The sequence below is a fragment of the Rhamphochromis longiceps genome, linkage group LG13 (assembly GCF_057381845.1).
Source record: "Rhamphochromis longiceps isolate RC_006_pf linkage group LG13, R_longiceps_female_GT1.1, whole genome shotgun sequence".
Classification (NCBI taxonomy): domain Eukaryota; kingdom Metazoa; phylum Chordata; class Actinopteri; order Cichliformes; family Cichlidae; genus Rhamphochromis; species Rhamphochromis longiceps.
Genome location: NC_140569.1, coordinates 26,004,436 through 26,024,198, shown reverse-complemented (window position 1 = coordinate 26,024,198; position 19,763 = coordinate 26,004,436). Strand labels below are relative to the sequence as shown.

At 41.8% G+C, this 19,763-nt stretch overlaps 8 non-coding genes across 8 annotated transcripts; all 8 read left to right on the top strand.

The window, feature by feature from the left end:
• The first annotated feature begins 4,272 nt into the window (after positions 1 to 4,272).
• On the top strand, positions 4,273 to 4,571 carry LOC146655955 (signal recognition particle RNA). The gene has a single exon (XR_014914485.1).
• Positions 4,572 to 6,808: 2,237 nt separating this feature from the next.
• LOC146655954 (signal recognition particle RNA) lies at positions 6,809 to 7,107 on the top strand. Its single transcript, XR_014914484.1, has one exon.
• A 957-nt stretch (positions 7,108 to 8,064) lies between these two features.
• On the top strand, positions 8,065 to 8,363 carry LOC146655953 (signal recognition particle RNA). The gene has a single exon (XR_014914483.1).
• A 2,224-nt stretch (positions 8,364 to 10,587) lies between these two features.
• Positions 10,588 to 10,886, top strand: LOC146655952 (signal recognition particle RNA). The gene has a single exon (XR_014914482.1).
• A 2,237-nt stretch (positions 10,887 to 13,123) lies between these two features.
• On the top strand, positions 13,124 to 13,422 carry LOC146655951 (signal recognition particle RNA). The gene has a single exon (XR_014914481.1).
• A 2,224-nt stretch (positions 13,423 to 15,646) lies between these two features.
• Positions 15,647 to 15,945, top strand: LOC146655950 (signal recognition particle RNA). The gene has a single exon (XR_014914480.1).
• A 2,237-nt stretch (positions 15,946 to 18,182) lies between these two features.
• Positions 18,183 to 18,481, top strand: LOC146655949 (signal recognition particle RNA). The gene has a single exon (XR_014914479.1).
• Positions 18,482 to 19,449: 968 nt separating this feature from the next.
• On the top strand, positions 19,450 to 19,748 carry LOC146655948 (signal recognition particle RNA). Its single transcript, XR_014914477.1, has one exon.
• The last annotated feature ends 15 nt before the right edge of the window (positions 19,749 to 19,763 follow it).

Genomic DNA, 19,763 nt, shown 5'->3' with positions numbered 1-19,763 from the left:
TGTTGCCCTCTCTAAGAAACATCAGGAATTAGAGGAGTGGCAAGTAGAGTATGCGAGCTACAAGCAAAAACTAAAATGTGTACTACAGTGTGCAAAAATGAAATACTGGGTCATCAGGGGGTCATGAGGGACATTTATAAAACTAAAAGTCCCACTAACCTTAAAGTGCACTTGAAAAGCCCACACAAGAAGGTTAACCTAGCTTACCTAGAAGACCTCATCAGGGGGAGCACACTCCCCCTCCTTGAAGAGCTCACCCACTCAACCCGCATCCCTAGAAAACAGCTAATCCCAGATAAGGCAGCGTGATGTATCCCGAGACAACAGGACTGGGACATCTAAATAAAGGTGTGAAACAATCGCCTTCAAAAGGTTATCAATTCACTTGAACCAAAATTAGGACCACTCGGTGCGGCAAGAGTTAATAGTTATTAGTCTCAACACCCAAGGATAACCAGAAGAGTATGACTGATATGATGGAACTGGGATTTTGTTACACTTAATTTTTGCAAAACACAAATAAAACTAAATTGAAACTAAGGATTTTCAGAAAATAAAAACTAAACTAAACTAGCAAACAATTGGTAAAAACTGATTAAAACTGATGAAAATTGCAAAACTATTACAACCCTGGTCCAGACTAAGATGGTGTTGGACATCTTCAGGGCAGAAAGGGGTTGGTGTGACCAAGGTGTGGTTTGGCTTGTTGTATGTACATTTCAAAATGTTACAGCTCTGGATGGACCAGTTACCGGGGCATGGAAGGATGACGGACTTTATTACATGAGGAGAAGGGACATTTTCGGGATCGAAGATCCTCAGGGATGACAAGGCTGGAGCAACGCTCCAATGAATTGACACATGGGAGTGTGTCAAAAAGGGGGAAGTTGGGTCCGAACATCAAACAATGGTGATATGAAAATTTCTATGAGTTTATTTTTGTGTTTAATAAATTAGCTATGGTAAAACTTAAGCTTATAATGTGTTAGACTTAGAAAGGGTTCACAAATTTTTGATTTCTTTTACACACACATAGATTATGATTAGAATAGGTCCTGAACATAATATTTTAAACCAAATTTGAATCATTAGAAGAACAATGGATAACAATATTAGATTATCAAGGCTAGGGAGAGAGGTGTTTTGGTTTTCTGTCTCTTGCAGAGAAAGGAACAGACACCAGACGGGGACCCGGAGATGTGAGGACCCTTCACAGCAGGGACAGATGTAGGGACTGCCGAGACAGCAACTGGGGTCAAGTGTCATGACGTTTGGGCTCCTGGAGAAGATGGATCCCACAAACACAGCAATAACCATGAAGGGGTTGGCGAAAACCAGGAACACCAGACCAACGAGGTTCGAGAGGCTCTTGGCAAAAAGGGGGACACGCCGGTGAACCCAAAACACACAGATCCTTGTTTGAAATCGGGGTAGAATAATCCCCAGAACTGTGCAATGACTAAAGGGTGGTCTAACCCCGGAGGTCGAAGAAAGAAGCTGAGAATCACCCAACTGGAAGACACTGGTAGCTGCAGCAATAAAAATAAAGGTTAAAAGCTCCTTAGACAGAGGTTCTAGTCTAAGTACATTTGAAAGGTATAAGGGGGCATTAAAATGGGAGTGGAAAACTGGAGCACCAAAATAAAGCTGTGGGAGAATTGGGGAGTGATGGGAGAGTCATCTGTAACTGCTGTTATGGTTGTAAATCTAACTTTGCTTGCATCTGAACTGCGCGAACACAGAGGTCATCCCACATATGGTCCACCCGTTAAAGGGGGACAGAGGGCCTCAGGATCAAGAAAACTTGGACCTTGCAACGCTGAAGTGCTTGTTATTAGTGATCTCTTTAATGAGAGATCAAAAGAGGGTATTGTGATATTATTCTGTTATTATATGTTACCTTATATATGTAATCAAAGTAGTTGAATTAGAATACTGCTGTAGATCATATTATACCCTTTAAAATAGAGTGTGGGATCTGTATGTAGTTTAGTTCTCATTATACTTTTGAGTTAACAGAACATATTCACATATTAGTTCATTAGATAAATGTGCATCACTCTGTATCCTTGATCTGCTGGGAATGTGTTACACTGTTTTCTTGACATGCTTAATTGTTGAATCATGAAGAGAAGGTTGTAAGCAGGAGACTCTGTGTCTAAAGACAGGGGAGATAGATAGACCACATTCCACACCCCCACCTTACAGAAAGCAGAGAAACAACTGCCGAGGTCATAACTTAGGCGCTGTAACAGAGAAAAAATGTGATGTTTTGGCTTTTACGACTAGCTGGGGGCCACTAGAGACTATAAAAAGCTGAGCAACCCGTCACCATTTTGAGACATGTGCCTGACCCTCTGGTAGCATCTCTCCCGTCCGGACGTTGTAATGCTCTGACTGTTGAATTGTATGGAAATAAATGATTGTTGATTGAGCATTGATACACCGAGTATTGTCCTTCCTTCAGCCCAAAGATTCAAAGAACTGCGTGTTTTCAACACAACCTAATCAATAATTACATATACCTAACTAGCAGAGTTGCCAACTCCCAGCAAAAATAGGGAACCGCCCCCCACCCTCCGCCTAATGATGCTTAATCAACGTAATCGACTTTAATTTATTGCCAGGGTAAAACAAATGCACAGAAACCAATTATTTTTCTACAGTAAATAAATAGATTCAACATCTTTCCGCAACAGAATTGCAGACTGCACACATGGTACCTTCCCAAAGGAAAAAGTACTATAGCTTATTAGGGCATATATTAGACTTAATATTTACTATATACAATAATGAATTTTTATATATTTTTACATGAGATGACCACTTTGGTTGTAAGATTCGGTTGTATTTATTAAAACCTAGACATTTTAAATGAGTAGGGGAGACCGGGGATAGTTGTAACATTTTTGACATTTCTGTCTGTAAATTGAAGCTCTTTTAAGGTAGTGGATTCAAAATGTAATGCAAAGTATTTACATGTCTCTGCTATTAAATAGTGCAGCTATTTTCTCTGCAGCACAATTACCCATTGCATGGTATGGTCTCAAACACAAAGAGTGAAATGTTACAATTAACCCCATAGTCTGGGTTAGTTGTAACATATCCCGGGGTGAAATGTAACACAATGAAATAAGGGTACTAACAAAATATTAACATGTAATCTTTGTTTATTCAACACATGAATGCACTTAGAGCCATTTATGTAGCTGTGTGTGTGTGTGACAGAATGCAGAAATCTAGCTTTTGAACATATTCCAACCCCCCAAAAAAGACAAATTCTGGAATTTTCTGCAACTGAATATTTCATTAATTTTGATTGGTCTTCCTTGAGTTTGGCCTCATTGGCTCAGTGGGCATTATAACCTACAACTCTTGCACCAATTTTGAACATAACAATGAAGCTGAAAAAATGTAGTTGTTCACCAGCATCGCAATTCCATTACTTTTTATCATGGCTTACCTTGGTGTGGTTTGCAAAGTGCTTCAGAAAGATGAGGAAATCTGTTTCTTGCACCCATCCTGATTTATTTCCACTACCAGTACTTCCTACTGGTCCATCTCTGACACAGTGGTCTGCATAATGTATGTGTGGGAACACAAACAGTGGAGGAATTGTGTTGCCAATGGCATTAACCACATATACAAATGCGACCAGTGAACCTCTCTCTGCTGATGTCGTTGCCCCAACTTGTTTAATATAAGTTAAAGTAATAGTGTGGCAACTTGTAACATTTGCATTGTTACAACTAACCCAGACTGTTGCTGTTACAACTGACCCAGACTCCTATAGCCATGAACTAGCTAACATTACAGCCAACGGCTAAAACATTAGCACTAAAGACCTACACAGAATATATCCCCATAGACATACAAATAACACAATTTAAGTTTGATGAGTTTAACTGCAAAGCAGATAATGCTATTAGAAATTGAAATAAAGTAGAAAAACTTACTTTTTGGCATACAAATTACTTTTTTTCGTGTTAAATTGTCTGTGTTTGACAAAATGTGCTGATTTTTCACATGTGATAGCAGAGCTGAATTGGGCATGCACAGGATGAGTCGCATCATTTGAAACTTAGCCCTGATTGGAGAAATTGGAAGTGTTACAACTGACCCACGTTACAACTATCCCCGGTCTCCCCTAACTGTGTGTTGACTGTGTGTTGAGCAGCACCTTTACGGCTGCTGTTGGCTGCTATCTGCAGCAGTTTCCTGATGACGTCAGGTGTGTAAACCTTAAAGTCTGCGTAAACGAGGGCGCCTCTTGCCGGGTGCGGTGGCGCGCGCCTGTAATCCAAGCTACCGGGAGGCTGAGGCTGGCGGATCGTTTGAGCTCAGGAGCTCTGAGCTGCAGCGGACTATGCCGATCGGGTGTCCGCACTAAGTTCGGTATCGATATGGTGCTCCTGGGGGAGCTCGGGACCACCAGGTCGCCTAAGGAGGGGTGCACCGGCCCAGGTCGGAAACGGAGCAGGTCAAAGCCCCCGTGCCGCTCAGTAGTGGGATCGCGCCTGTGAATAGACGCTGTAGTGCAGCCTGAGTAATACAGCGGGACCCAGTCTTTTTATACTCTTTCTCCTCTCCACAGAAATATACACACAGCACACACACTCACACATCACGTTTTTACAGCTTATAAAAGCGTCAAACACGGTCTCTCTGTCCTCTCGTTCCATTGAAAACCACCGCTGTTTCTTGGTCCAACAGCGCCTCCAACTGGAGGGGAGTAGCAATGACCATCACTGCAAATTCAAAGAGACGGTGAACTTTTTTTTTTCTTTCAGTGATTGACTTTGATGAACACGCAGGACTGGACTGGGACAAAAAAAAAATCAGCCCGGGCATTTTGACTAGAGAACAGCCCACCAGGAATTACAGGAAAAGCCATAAAGCCTCTGAATGAAAACAAATGCTGTTGTGACAGTGATGTGTGCTGTCCTGTTGGTATATATGTATCAATCTAATAAACTTAAACCTACACCATCCTCCCTATTCTGGTATTTTAAACAGTACTTACCGGAAATATCAAACAACCTAATCAATAATTACATATACCTAACTAGCAGAGTTGCCAACTCCCAGCAAAAATAGGGAACCGCCCCCCACCCTCCGCCTAATGATGCTTAATCAACGTAATCGACTTTAATTTATTGCCAGGGTAAAACAAATGCACAGAAACCAATTATTTTTCTACAGTAAATAAATAGATTCAACATCTTTCCGCAACAGAATTGCAGACTGCACACATGGTACCTTCCCAAAGGAAAAAGTACTATAGCTTATTAGGGCATATATTAGACTTAATATTTACTATATACAATAATGAATTTTTATATATTTTTACATGAGATGACCACTTTGGTTGTAAGATTCGGTTGTATTTATTAAAACCTAGACATTTTAAATGAGTAGGGGAGACCGGGGATAGTTGTAACATTTTTGACATTTCTGTCTGTAAATTGAAGCTCTTTTAAGGTAGTGGATTCAAAATGTAATGCAAAGTATTTACATGTCTCTGCTATTAAATAGTGCAGCTATTTTCTCTGCAGCACAATTACCCATTGCATGGTATGGTCTCAAACACAAAGAGTGAAATGTTACAATTAACCCCATAGTCTGGGTTAGTTGTAACATATCCCGGGGTGAAATGTAACACAATGAAATAAGGGTACTAACAAAATATTAACATGTAATCTTTGTTTATTCAACACATGAATGCACTTAGAGCCATTTATGTAGCTGTGTGTGTGTGTGACAGAATGCAGAAATCTAGCTTTTGAACATATTCCAACCCCCCAAAAAAGACAAATTCTGGAATTTTCTGCAACTGAATATTTCATTAATTTTGATTGGTCTTCCTTGAGTTTGGCCTCATTGGCTCAGTGGGCATTATAACCTACAACTCTTGCACCAATTTTGAACATAACAATGAAGCTGAAAAAATGTAGTTGTTCACCAGCATCGCAATTCCATTACTTTTTATCATGGCTTACCTTGGTGTGGTTTGCAAAGTGCTTCAGAAAGATGAGGAAATCTGTTTCTTGCACCCATCCTGATTTATTTCCACTACCAGTACTTCCTACTGGTCCATCTCTGACACAGTGGTCTGCATAATGTATGTGTGGGAACACAAACAGTGGAGGAATTGTGTTGCCAATGGCATTAACCACATATACAAATGCGACCAGTGAACCTCTCTCTGCTGATGTCGTTGCCCCAACTTGTTTAATATAAGTTAAAGTAATAGTGTGGCAACTTGTAACATTTGCATTGTTACAACTAACCCAGACTGTTGCTGTTACAACTGACCCAGACTCCTATAGCCATGAACTAGCTAACATTACAGCCAACGGCTAAAACATTAGCACTAAAGACCTACACAGAATATATCCCCATAGACATACAAATAACACAATTTAAGTTTGATGAGTTTAACTGCAAAGCAGATAATGCTATTAGAAATTGAAATAAAGTAGAAAAACTTACTTTTTGGCATACAAATTACTTTTTTTCGTGTTAAATTGTCTGTGTTTGACAAAATGTGCTGATTTTTCACATGTGATAGCAGAGCTGAATTGGGCATGCACAGGATGAGTCGCATCATTTGAAACTTAGCCCTGATTGGAGAAATTGGAAGTGTTACAACTGACCCACGTTACAACTATCCCCGGTCTCCCCTAACTGTGTGTTGACTGTGTGTTGAGCAGCACCTTTACGGCTGCTGTTGGCTGCTATCTGCAGCAGTTTCCTGATGACGTCAGGTGTGTAAACCTTAAAGTCTGCGTAAACGAGGGCGCCTCTTGCCGGGTGCGGTGGCGCGCGCCTGTAATCCAAGCTACCGGGAGGCTGAGGCTGGCGGATCGTTTGAGCTCAGGAGCTCTGAGCTGCAGCGGACTATGCCGATCGGGTGTCCGCACTAAGTTCGGTATCGATATGGTGCTCCTGGGGGAGCTCGGGACCACCAGGTCGCCTAAGGAGGGGTGCACCGGCCCAGGTCGGAAACGGAGCAGGTCAAAGCCCCCGTGCCGCTCAGTAGTGGGATCGCGCCTGTGAATAGACGCTGTAGTGCAGCCTGAGTAATACAGCGGGACCCAGTCTTTTTATACTCTTTCCCCTCTCCACAGAAATATACACACACTCACACATCACGTTTTTACAGCTTATAAAAGCGTCAAACACGGTCTCTCTGTCCTCTCGTTCCATTGAAAACCACCGCTGTTTCTTGGTCCAACAGCGCCTCCAACTGGAGGGGAGTAGCAATGACCATCACTGCAAATTCAAAGAGACGGTGAACTTTTTTTTTCTTTCAGTGATTGACTTTGATGAACACGCAGGACTGGACTGGGACAAAAAAAAATCAGCCCGGGCATTTTGACTAGAGAACAGCCCACCAGGAATTACAGGAAAAGCCATAAAGCCTCTGAATGAAAACAAATGCTGTTGTGACAGTGATGTACGCTGTCCTGTTGGTATATATGTATCAATCTAATAAACTTAAACCTACACCATCCTCCCTATTCTGGTATTTTAAACAGTACTTACCGGAAATATCAAACAACCTAATCAATAATTACATATACCTAACTAGCAGAGTTGCCAACTCCCAGCAAAAATAGGGAACCGCCCCCCACCCTCCGCCTAATGATGCTTAATCAACGTAATCGACTTTAATTTATTGCCAGGGTAAAACAAATGCACAGAAACCAATTATTTTTCTACAGTAAATAAATAGATTCAACATCTTTCCGCAACAGAATTGCAGACTGCACACATGGTACCTTCCCAAAGGAAAAAGTACTAGAGCTTATTAGGGCATATATTAGACTTAATATTTACTATATACAATAATGAATTTTTATATATTTTTACATGAGATGACCACTTTGGTTGTAAGATTCGGTTTTATTTATTAAAACCTAGACATTTTAAATGAGTAACTGTGTGTTGACTGTGTGTTGAGCAGCACCTTTACGGCTGCTGTTGGCTGCTATCTGCAGCAGTTTCCTGATGACGTCAGGTGTGTAAACCTTAAAGTCTGCGTAAACGAGGGCGCCTCTTGCCGGGTGCGGTGGCGCGCGCCTGTAATCCAAGCTACCGGGAGGCTGAGGCTGGCGGATCGTTTGAGCTCAGGAGCTCTGAGCTGCAGCGGACTATGCCGATCGGGTGTCCGCACTAAGTTCGGTATCGATATGGTGCTCCTGGGGGAGCTCGGGACCACCAGGTCGCCTAAGGAGGGGTGCACCGGCCCAGGTCGGAAACGGAGCAGGTCAAAGCCCCCGTGCCGCTCAGTAGTGGGATCGCGCCTGTGAATAGACGCTGTAGTGCAGCCTGAGTAATACAGCGGGACCCAGTCTTTTTATACTCTTTCCCCTCTCCACAGAAATATACACACTCACACATCACGTTTTTACAGCTTATAAAAGCGTCAAACACGGTCTCTCTGTCCTCTCGTTCCATTGAAAACCACCGCTGTTTCTTGGTCCAACAGCGCCTCCAACTGGAGGGGAGTAGCAATGACCATCACTGCAAATTCAAAGAGACGGTGAACTTTTTTTTTTTTCAGTGATTGACTTTGATGAACACGCAGGACTGGACTGGGACAAAAAAAAAATCAGCCCGGGCATTTTGACTAGAGAACAGCCCACCAGGAATTACAGGAAAAGCCATAAAGCCTCTGAATGAAAACAAATGCTGTTGTGACAGTGATGTACGCTGTCCTGTTGGTATATATGTATCAATCTAATAAACTTAAACCTACACCATCCTCCCTATTCTGGTATTTTAAACAGTACTTACCGGAAATATCAAACAACCTAATCAATAATTACATATACCTAACTAGCAGAGTTGCCAACTCCCAGCAAAAATAGGGAACCGCCCCCCACCCTCCGCCTAATGATGCTTAATCAACGTAATCGACTTTAATTTATTGCCAGGGTAAAACAAATGCACAGAAACCAATTATTTTTCTACAGTAAATAAATAGATTCAACATCTTTCCGCAACAGAATTGCAGACTGCACACATGGTACCTTCCCAAAGGAAAAAGTACTATAGCTTATTAGGGCATATATTAGACTTAATATTTACTATATACAATAATGAATTTTTATATATTTTTACATGAGATGACCACTTTGGTTGTAAGATTCGGTTGTATTTATTAAAACCTAGACATTTTAAATGAGTAGGGGAGACCGGGGATAGTTGTAACATTTTTGACATTTCTGTCTGTAAATTGAAGCTCTTTTAAGGTAGTGGATTCAAAATGTAATGCAAAGTATTTACATGTCTCTGCTATTAAATAGTGCAGCTATTTTCTCTGCAGCACAATTGCCCATTGCATGGTATGGTCTCAAACACAAAGAGTGAAATGTTACAATTAACCCCATAGTCTGGGTTAGTTGTAACATATCCCGGGGTGAAATGTAACACAATGAAATAAGGGTACTAACAAAATATTAACATGTAATCTTTGTTTATTCAACACATGAATGCACTTAGAGCCATTTATGTAGCTGTGTGTGTGTGTGACAGAATGCAGAAATCTAGCTTTTGAACATATTCCAACCCCCCAAAAAAGACAAATTCTGGAATTTTCTGCAACTGAATATTTCATTAATTTTGATTGGTCTTCCTTGAGTTTGGCCTCATTGGCTCAGTGGGCATTATAACCTACAACTCTTGCACCAATTTTGAACATAACAATGAAGCTGAAAAAATGTAGTTGTTCACCAGCATCGCAATTCCATTACTTTTTATCATGGCTTACCTTGGTGTGGTTTGCAAAGTGCTTCAGAAAGATGAGGAAATCTGTTTCTTGCACCCATCCTGATTTATTTCCACTACCAGTACTTCCTACTGGTCCATCTCTGACACAGTGGTCTGCATAATGTATGTGTGGGAACACAAACAGTGGAGGAATTGTGTTGCCAATGGCATTAACCACATATACAAATGCGACCAGTGAACCTCTCTCTGCTGATGTCGTTGCCCCAACTTGTTTAATATAAGTTAAAGTAATAGTGTGGCAACTTGTAACATTTGCATTGTTACAACTAACCCAGACTGTTGCTGTTACAACTGACCCAGACTCCTATAGCCATGAACTAGCTAACATTACAGCCAACGGCTAAAACATTAGCACTAAAGACCTACACAGAATATATCCCCATAGACATACAAATAACACAATTTAAGTTTGATGAGTTTAACTGCAAAGCAGATAATGCTATTAGAAATTGAAATAAAGTAGAAAAACTTACTTTTTGGCATACAAATTACTTTTTTTCGTGTTAAATTGTCTGTGTTTGACAAAATGTGCTGATTTTTCACATGTGATAGCAGAGCTGAATTGGGCATGCACAGGATGAGTCGCATCATTTGAAACTTAGCCCTGATTGGAGAAATTGGAAGTGTTACAACTGACCCACGTTACAACTATCCCCGGTCTCCCCTAACTGTGTGTTGACTGTGTGTTGAGCAGCACCTTTACGGCTGCTGTTGGCTGCTATCTGCAGCAGTTTCCTGATGACGTCAGGTGTGTAAACCTTAAAGTCTGCGTAAACGAGGGCGCCTCTTGCCGGGTGCGGTGGCGCGCGCCTGTAATCCAAGCTACCGGGAGGCTGAGGCTGGCGGATCGTTTGAGCTCAGGAGCTCTGAGCTGCAGCGGACTATGCCGATCGGGTGTCCGCACTAAGTTCGGTATCGATATGGTGCTCCTGGGGGAGCTCGGGACCACCAGGTCGCCTAAGGAGGGGTGCACCGGCCCAGGTCGGAAACGGAGCAGGTCAAAGCCCCCGTGCCGCTCAGTAGTGGGATCGCGCCTGTGAATAGACGCTGTAGTGCAGCCTGAGTAATACAGCGGGACCCAGTCTTTTTATACTCTTTCTCCTCTCCACAGAAATATACACACAGCACACACACTCACACATCACGTTTTTACAGCTTATAAAAGCGTCAAACACGGTCTCTCTGTCCTCTCGTTCCATTGAAAACCACCGCTGTTTCTTGGTCCAACAGCGCCTCCAACTGGAGGGGAGTAGCAATGACCATCACTGCAAATTCAAAGAGACGGTGAACTTTTTTTTTTCTTTCAGTGATTGACTTTGATGAACACGCAGGACTGGACTGGGACAAAAAAAAAATCAGCCCGGGCATTTTGACTAGAGAACAGCCCACCAGGAATTACAGGAAAAGCCATAAAGCCTCTGAATGAAAACAAATGCTGTTGTGACAGTGATGTGTGCTGTCCTGTTGGTATATATGTATCAATCTAATAAACTTAAACCTACACCATCCTCCCTATTCTGGTATTTTAAACAGTACTTACCGGAAATATCAAACAACCTAATCAATAATTACATATACCTAACTAGCAGAGTTGCCAACTCCCAGCAAAAATAGGGAACCGCCCCCCACCCTCCGCCTAATGATGCTTAATCAACGTAATCGACTTTAATTTATTGCCAGGGTAAAACAAATGCACAGAAACCAATTATTTTTCTACAGTAAATAAATAGATTCAACATCTTTCCGCAACAGAATTGCAGACTGCACACATGGTACCTTCCCAAAGGAAAAAGTACTATAGCTTATTAGGGCATATATTAGACTTAATATTTACTATATACAATAATGAATTTTTATATATTTTTACATGAGATGACCACTTTGGTTGTAAGATTCGGTTGTATTTATTAAAACCTAGACATTTTAAATGAGTAGGGGAGACCGGGGATAGTTGTAACATTTTTGACATTTCTGTCTGTAAATTGAAGCTCTTTTAAGGTAGTGGATTCAAAATGTAATGCAAAGTATTTACATGTCTCTGCTATTAAATAGTGCAGCTATTTTCTCTGCAGCACAATTACCCATTGCATGGTATGGTCTCAAACACAAAGAGTGAAATGTTACAATTAACCCCATAGTCTGGGTTAGTTGTAACATATCCCGGGGTGAAATGTAACACAATGAAATAAGGGTACTAACAAAATATTAACATGTAATCTTTGTTTATTCAACACATGAATGCACTTAGAGCCATTTATGTAGCTGTGTGTGTGTGTGACAGAATGCAGAAATCTAGCTTTTGAACATATTCCAACCCCCCAAAAAAGACAAATTCTGGAATTTTCTGCAACTGAATATTTCATTAATTTTGATTGGTCTTCCTTGAGTTTGGCCTCATTGGCTCAGTGGGCATTATAACCTACAACTCTTGCACCAATTTTGAACATAACAATGAAGCTGAAAAAATGTAGTTGTTCACCAGCATCGCAATTCCATTACTTTTTATCATGGCTTACCTTGGTGTGGTTTGCAAAGTGCTTCAGAAAGATGAGGAAATCTGTTTCTTGCACCCATCCTGATTTATTTCCACTACCAGTACTTCCTACTGGTCCATCTCTGACACAGTGGTCTGCATAATGTATGTGTGGGAACACAAACAGTGGAGGAATTGTGTTGCCAATGGCATTAACCACATATACAAATGCGACCAGTGAACCTCTCTCTGCTGATGTCGTTGCCCCAACTTGTTTAATATAAGTTAAAGTAATAGTGTGGCAACTTGTAACATTTGCATTGTTACAACTAACCCAGACTGTTGCTGTTACAACTGACCCAGACTCCTATAGCCATGAACTAGCTAACATTACAGCCAACGGCTAAAACATTAGCACTAAAGACCTACACAGAATATATCCCCATAGACATACAAATAACACAATTTAAGTTTGATGAGTTTAACTGCAAAGCAGATAATGCTATTAGAAATTGAAATAAAGTAGAAAAACTTACTTTTTGGCATACAAATTACTTTTTTTCGTGTTAAATTGTCTGTGTTTGACAAAATGTGCTGATTTTTCACATGTGATAGCAGAGCTGAATTGGGCATGCACAGGATGAGTCGCATCATTTGAAACTTAGCCCTGATTGGAGAAATTGGAAGTGTTACAACTGACCCACGTTACAACTATCCCCGGTCTCCCCTAACTGTGTGTTGACTGTGTGTTGAGCAGCACCTTTACGGCTGCTGTTGGCTGCTATCTGCAGCAGTTTCCTGATGACGTCAGGTGTGTAAACCTTAAAGTCTGCGTAAACGAGGGCGCCTCTTGCCGGGTGCGGTGGCGCGCGCCTGTAATCCAAGCTACCGGGAGGCTGAGGCTGGCGGATCGTTTGAGCTCAGGAGCTCTGAGCTGCAGCGGACTATGCCGATCGGGTGTCCGCACTAAGTTCGGTATCGATATGGTGCTCCTGGGGGAGCTCGGGACCACCAGGTCGCCTAAGGAGGGGTGCACCGGCCCAGGTCGGAAACGGAGCAGGTCAAAGCCCCCGTGCCGCTCAGTAGTGGGATCGCGCCTGTGAATAGACGCTGTAGTGCAGCCTGAGTAATACAGCGGGACCCAGTCTTTTTATACTCTTTCCCCTCTCCACAGAAATATACACACTCACACATCACGTTTTTACAGCTTATAAAAGCGTCAAACACGGTCTCTCTGTCCTCTCGTTCCATTGAAAACCACCGCTGTTTCTTGGTCCAACAGCGCCTCCAACTGGAGGGGAGTAGCAATGACCATCACTGCAAATTCAAAGAGACGGTGAACTTTTTTTTTTTTCAGTGATTGACTTTGATGAACACGCAGGACTGGACTGGGACAAAAAAAAAATCAGCCCGGGCATTTTGACTAGAGAACAGCCCACCAGGAATTACAGGAAAAGCCATAAAGCCTCTGAATGAAAACAAATGCTGTTGTGACAGTGATGTACGCTGTCCTGTTGGTATATATGTATCAATCTAATAAACTTAAACCTACACCATCCTCCCTATTCTGGTATTTTAAACAGTACTTACCGGAAATATCAAACAACCTAATCAATAATTACATATACCTAACTAGCAGAGTTGCCAACTCCCAGCAAAAATAGGGAACCGCCCCCCACCCTCCGCCTAATGATGCTTAATCAACGTAATCGACTTTAATTTATTGCCAGGGTAAAACAAATGCACAGAAACCAATTATTTTTCTACAGTAAATAAATAGATTCAACATCTTTCCGCAACAGAATTGCAGACTGCACACATGGTACCTTCCCAAAGGAAAAAGTACTATAGCTTATTAGGGCATATATTAGACTTAATATTTACTATATACAATAATGAATTTTTATATATTTTTACATGAGATGACCACTTTGGTTGTAAGATTCGGTTGTATTTATTAAAACCTAGACATTTTAAATGAGTAGGGGAGACCGGGGATAGTTGTAACATTTTTGACATTTCTGTCTGTAAATTGAAGCTCTTTTAAGGTAGTGGATTCAAAATGTAATGCAAAGTATTTACATGTCTCTGCTATTAAATAGTGCAGCTATTTTCTCTGCAGCACAATTGCCCATTGCATGGTATGGTCTCAAACACAAAGAGTGAAATGTTACAATTAACCCCATAGTCTGGGTTAGTTGTAACATATCCCGGGGTGAAATGTAACACAATGAAATAAGGGTACTAACAAAATATTAACATGTAATCTTTGTTTATTCAACACATGAATGCACTTAGAGCCATTTATGTAGCTGTGTGTGTGTGTGACAGAATGCAGAAATCTAGCTTTTGAACATATTCCAACCCCCCAAAAAAGACAAATTCTGGAATTTTCTGCAACTGAATATTTCATTAATTTTGATTGGTCTTCCTTGAGTTTGGCCTCATTGGCTCAGTGGGCATTATAACCTACAACTCTTGCACCAATTTTGAACATAACAATGAAGCTGAAAAAATGTAGTTGTTCACCAGCATCGCAATTCCATTACTTTTTATCATGGCTTACCTTGGTGTGGTTTGCAAAGTGCTTCAGAAAGATGAGGAAATCTGTTTCTTGCACCCATCCTGATTTATTTCCACTACCAGTACTTCCTACTGGTCCATCTCTGACACAGTGGTCTGCATAATGTATGTGTGGGAACACAAACAGTGGAGGAATTGTGTTGCCAATGGCATTAACCACATATACAAATGCGACCAGTGAACCTCTCTCTGCTGATGTCGTTGCCCCAACTTGTTTAATATAAGTTAAAGTAATAGTGTGGCAACTTGTAACATTTGCATTGTTACAACTAACCCAGACTGTTGCTGTTACAACTGACCCAGACTCCTATAGCCATGAACTAGCTAACATTACAGCCAACGGCTAAAACATTAGCACTAAAGACCTACACAGAATATATCCCCATAGACATACAAATAACACAATTTAAGTTTGATGAGTTTAACTGCAAAGCAGATAATGCTATTAGAAATTGAAATAAAGTAGAAAAACTTACTTTTTGGCATACAAATTACTTTTTTTCGTGTTAAATTGTCTGTGTTTGACAAAATGTGCTGATTTTTCACATGTGATAGCAGAGCTGAATTGGGCATGCACAGGATGAGTCGCATCATTTGAAACTTAGCCCTGATTGGAGAAATTGGAAGTGTTACAACTGACCCACGTTACAACTATCCCCGGTCTCCCCTAACTGTGTGTTGACTGTGTGTTGAGCAGCACCTTTACGGCTGCTGTTGGCTGCTATCTGCAGCAGTTTCCTGATGACGTCAGGTGTGTAAACCTTAAAGTCTGCGTAAACGAGGGCGCCTCTTGCCGGGTGCGGTGGCGCGCGCCTGTAATCCAAGCTACCGGGAGGCTGAGGCTGGCGGATCGTTTGAGCTCAGGAGCTCTGAGCTGCAGCGGACTATGCCGATCGGGTGTCCGCACTAAGTTCGGTATCGATATGGTGCTCCTGGGGGAGCTCGGGACCACCAGGTCGCCTAAGGAGGGGTGCACCGGCCCAGGTCGGAAACGGAGCAGGTCAAAGCCCCCGTGCCGCTCAGTAGTGGGATCGCGCCTGTGAATAGACGCTGTAGTGCAGCCTGAGTAATACAGCGGGACCCAGTCTTTTTATACTCTTTCTCCTCTCCACAGAAATATACACACAGCACACACACTCACACATCACGTTTTTACAGCTTATAAAAGCGTCAAACACGGTCTCTCTGTCCTCTCGTTCCATTGAAAACCACCGCTGTTTCTTGGTCCAACAGCGCCTCCAACTGGAGGGGAGTAGCAATGACCATCACTGCAAATTCAAAGAGACGGTGAACTTTTTTTTTTCTTTCAGTGATTGACTTTGATGAACACGCAGGACTGGACTGGGACAAAAAAAAAATCAGCCCGGGCATTTTGACTAGAGAACAGCCCACCAGGAATTACAGGAAAAGCCATAAAGCCTCTGAATGAAAACAAATGCTGTTGTGACAGTGATGTGTGCTGTCCTGTTGGTATATATGTATCAATCTAATAAACTTAAACCTACACCATCCTCCCTATTCTGGTATTTTAAACAGTACTTACCGGAAATATCAAACAACCTAATCAATAATTACATATACCTAACTAGCAGAGTTGCCAACTCCCAGCAAAAATAGGGAACCGCCCCCCACCCTCCGCCTAATGATGCTTAATCAACGTAATCGACTTTAATTTATTGCCAGGGTAAAACAAATGCACAGAAACCAATTATTTTTCTACAGTAAATAAATAGATTCAACATCTTTCCGCAACAGAATTGCAGACTGCACACATGGTACCTTCCCAAAGGAAAAAGTACTATAGCTTATTAGGGCATATATTAGACTTAATATTTACTATATACAATAATGAATTTTTATATATTTTTACATGAGATGACCACTTTGGTTGTAAGATTCGGTTGTATTTATTAAAACCTAGACATTTTAAATGAGTAGGGGAGACCGGGGATAGTTGTAACATTTTTGACATTTCTGTCTGTAAATTGAAGCTCTTTTAAGGTAGTGGATTCAAAATGTAATGCAAAGTATTTACATGTCTCTGCTATTAAATAGTGCAGCTATTTTCTCTGCAGCACAATTACCCATTGCATGGTATGGTCTCAAACACAAAGAGTGAAATGTTACAATTAACCCCATAGTCTGGGTTAGTTGTAACATATCCCGGGGTGAAATGTAACACAATGAAATAAGGGTACTAACAAAATATTAACATGTAATCTTTGTTTATTCAACACATGAATGCACTTAGAGCCATTTATGTAGCTGTGTGTGTGTGTGACAGAATGCAGAAATCTAGCTTTTGAACATATTCCAACCCCCCAAAAAAGACAAATTCTGGAATTTTCTGCAACTGAATATTTCATTAATTTTGATTGGTCTTCCTTGAGTTTGGCCTCATTGGCTCAGTGGGCATTATAACCTACAACTCTTGCACCAATTTTGAACATAACAATGAAGCTGAAAAAATGTAGTTGTTCACCAGCATCGCAATTCCATTACTTTTTATCATGGCTTACCTTGGTGTGGTTTGCAAAGTGCTTCAGAAAGATGAGGAAATCTGTTTCTTGCACCCATCCTGATTTATTTCCACTACCAGTACTTCCTACTGGTCCATCTCTGACACAGTGGTCTGCATAATGTATGTGTGGGAACACAAACAGTGGAGGAATTGTGTTGCCAATGGCATTAACCACATATACAAATGCGACCAGTGAACCTCTCTCTGCTGATGTCGTTGCCCCAACTTGTTTAATATAAGTTAAAGTAATAGTGTGGCAACTTGTAACATTTGCATTGTTACAACTAACCCAGACTGTTGCTGTTACAACTGACCCAGACTCCTATAGCCATGAACTAGCTAACATTACAGCCAACGGCTAAAACATTAGCACTAAAGACCTACACAGAATATATCCCCATAGACATACAAATAACACAATTTAAGTTTGATGAGTTTAACTGCAAAGCAGATAATGCTATTAGAAATTGAAATAAAGTAGAAAAACTTACTTTTTGGCATACAAATTACTTTTTTTCGTGTTAAATTGTCTGTGTTTGACAAAATGTGCTGATTTTTCACATGTGATAGCAGAGCTGAATTGGGCATGCACAGGATGAGTCGCATCATTTGAAACTTAGCCCTGATTGGAGAAATTGGAAGTGTTACAACTGACCCACGTTACAACTATCCCCGGTCTCCCCTAACTGTGTGTTGACTGTGTGTTGAGCAGCACCTTTACGGCTGCTGTTGGCTGCTATCTGCAGCAGTTTCCTGATGACGTCAGGTGTGTAAACCTTAAAGTCTGCGTAAACGAGGGCGCCTCTTGCCGGGTGCGGTGGCGCGCGCCTGTAATCCAAGCTACCGGGAGGCTGAGGCTGGCGGATCGTTTGAGCTCAGGAGCTCTGAGCTGCAGCGGACTATGCCGATCGGGTGTCCGCACTAAGTTCGGTATCGATATGGTGCTCCTGGGGGAGCTCGGGACCACCAGGTCGCCTAAGGAGGGGTGCACCGGCCCAGGTCGGAAACGGAGCAGGTCAAAGCCCCCGTGCCGCTCAGTAGTGGGATCGCGCCTGTGAATAGACGCTGTAGTGCAGCCTGAGTAATACAGCGGGACCCAGTCTTTTTATACTCTTTCCCCTCTCCACAGAAATATACACACAGCACACACACTCACACATCACGTTTTTACAGCTTATAAAAGCGTCAAACACGGTCTCTCTGTCCTCTCGTTCCATTGAAAACCACCGCTGTTTCTTGGTCCAACAGCGCCTCCAACTGGAGGGGAGTAGCAATGACCATCACTGCAAATTCAAAGAGACGGTGAACTTTTTTTTTTCTTTCAGTGATTGACTTTGATGAACACGCAGGACTGGACTGGGACAAAAAAAAAATCAGCCCGGGCATTTTGACTAGAGAACAGCCCACCAGGAATTATAGGAAAAGCCATAAAGCCTCTGAATGAAAACAAATGCTGTTGTGACAGTGATGTACGCTGTCCTGTTGGTATATATGTGTCAATCTAATAAACTTAAACCTACACCATCCTCCCTATTCTGGTATTTTAAACAGTACTTACCGGAAATATCAAACAACCTAATCAATAATTACATATACCTAACTAGCAGAGTTGCCAACTCCCAGCAAAAATAGGGAACCGCCCCCCACCCTCCGCCTAATGATGCTTAATCAACGTAATCGACTTTAATTTATTGCCAGGGTAAAACAAATGCACAGAAACCAATTATTTTTCTACAGTAAATAAATAGATTCAACATCTTTCCGCAACAGAATTGCAGACTGCACACATGGTACCTTCCCAAAGGAAAAAGTACTATAGCTTATTAGGGCATATATTAGACTTAATATTTACTATATACAATAATGAATTTTTATATATTTTTACATGAGATGACCACTTTGGTTGTAAGATTCGGTTGTATTTATTAAAACCTAGACATTTTAAATGAGTAACTGTGTGTTGACTGTGTGTTGAGCAGCACCTTTACGGCTGCTGTTGGCTGCTATCTGCAGCAGTTTCCTGATGACGTCAGGTGTGTAAACCTTAAAGTCTGCGTAAACGAGGGCGCCTCTTGCCGGGTGCGGTGGCGCGCGCCTGTAATCCAAGCTACCGGGAGGCTGAGGCTGGCGGATCGTTTGAGCTCAGGAGCTCTGAGCTGCAGCGGACTATGCCGATCGGGTGTCCGCACTAAGTTCGGTATCGATATGGTGCTCCTGGGGGAGCTCGGGACCACCAGGTCGCCTAAGGAGGGGTGCACCGGCCCAGGTCGGAAACGGAGCAGGTCAAAGCCCCCGTGCCGCTCAGTAGTGGGATCGCGCCTGTGAATAGACGCTGTAGTGCAGCCTGAGTAATACAGCGGGACCCAGTCTTTTTATACTCTTTCCCCT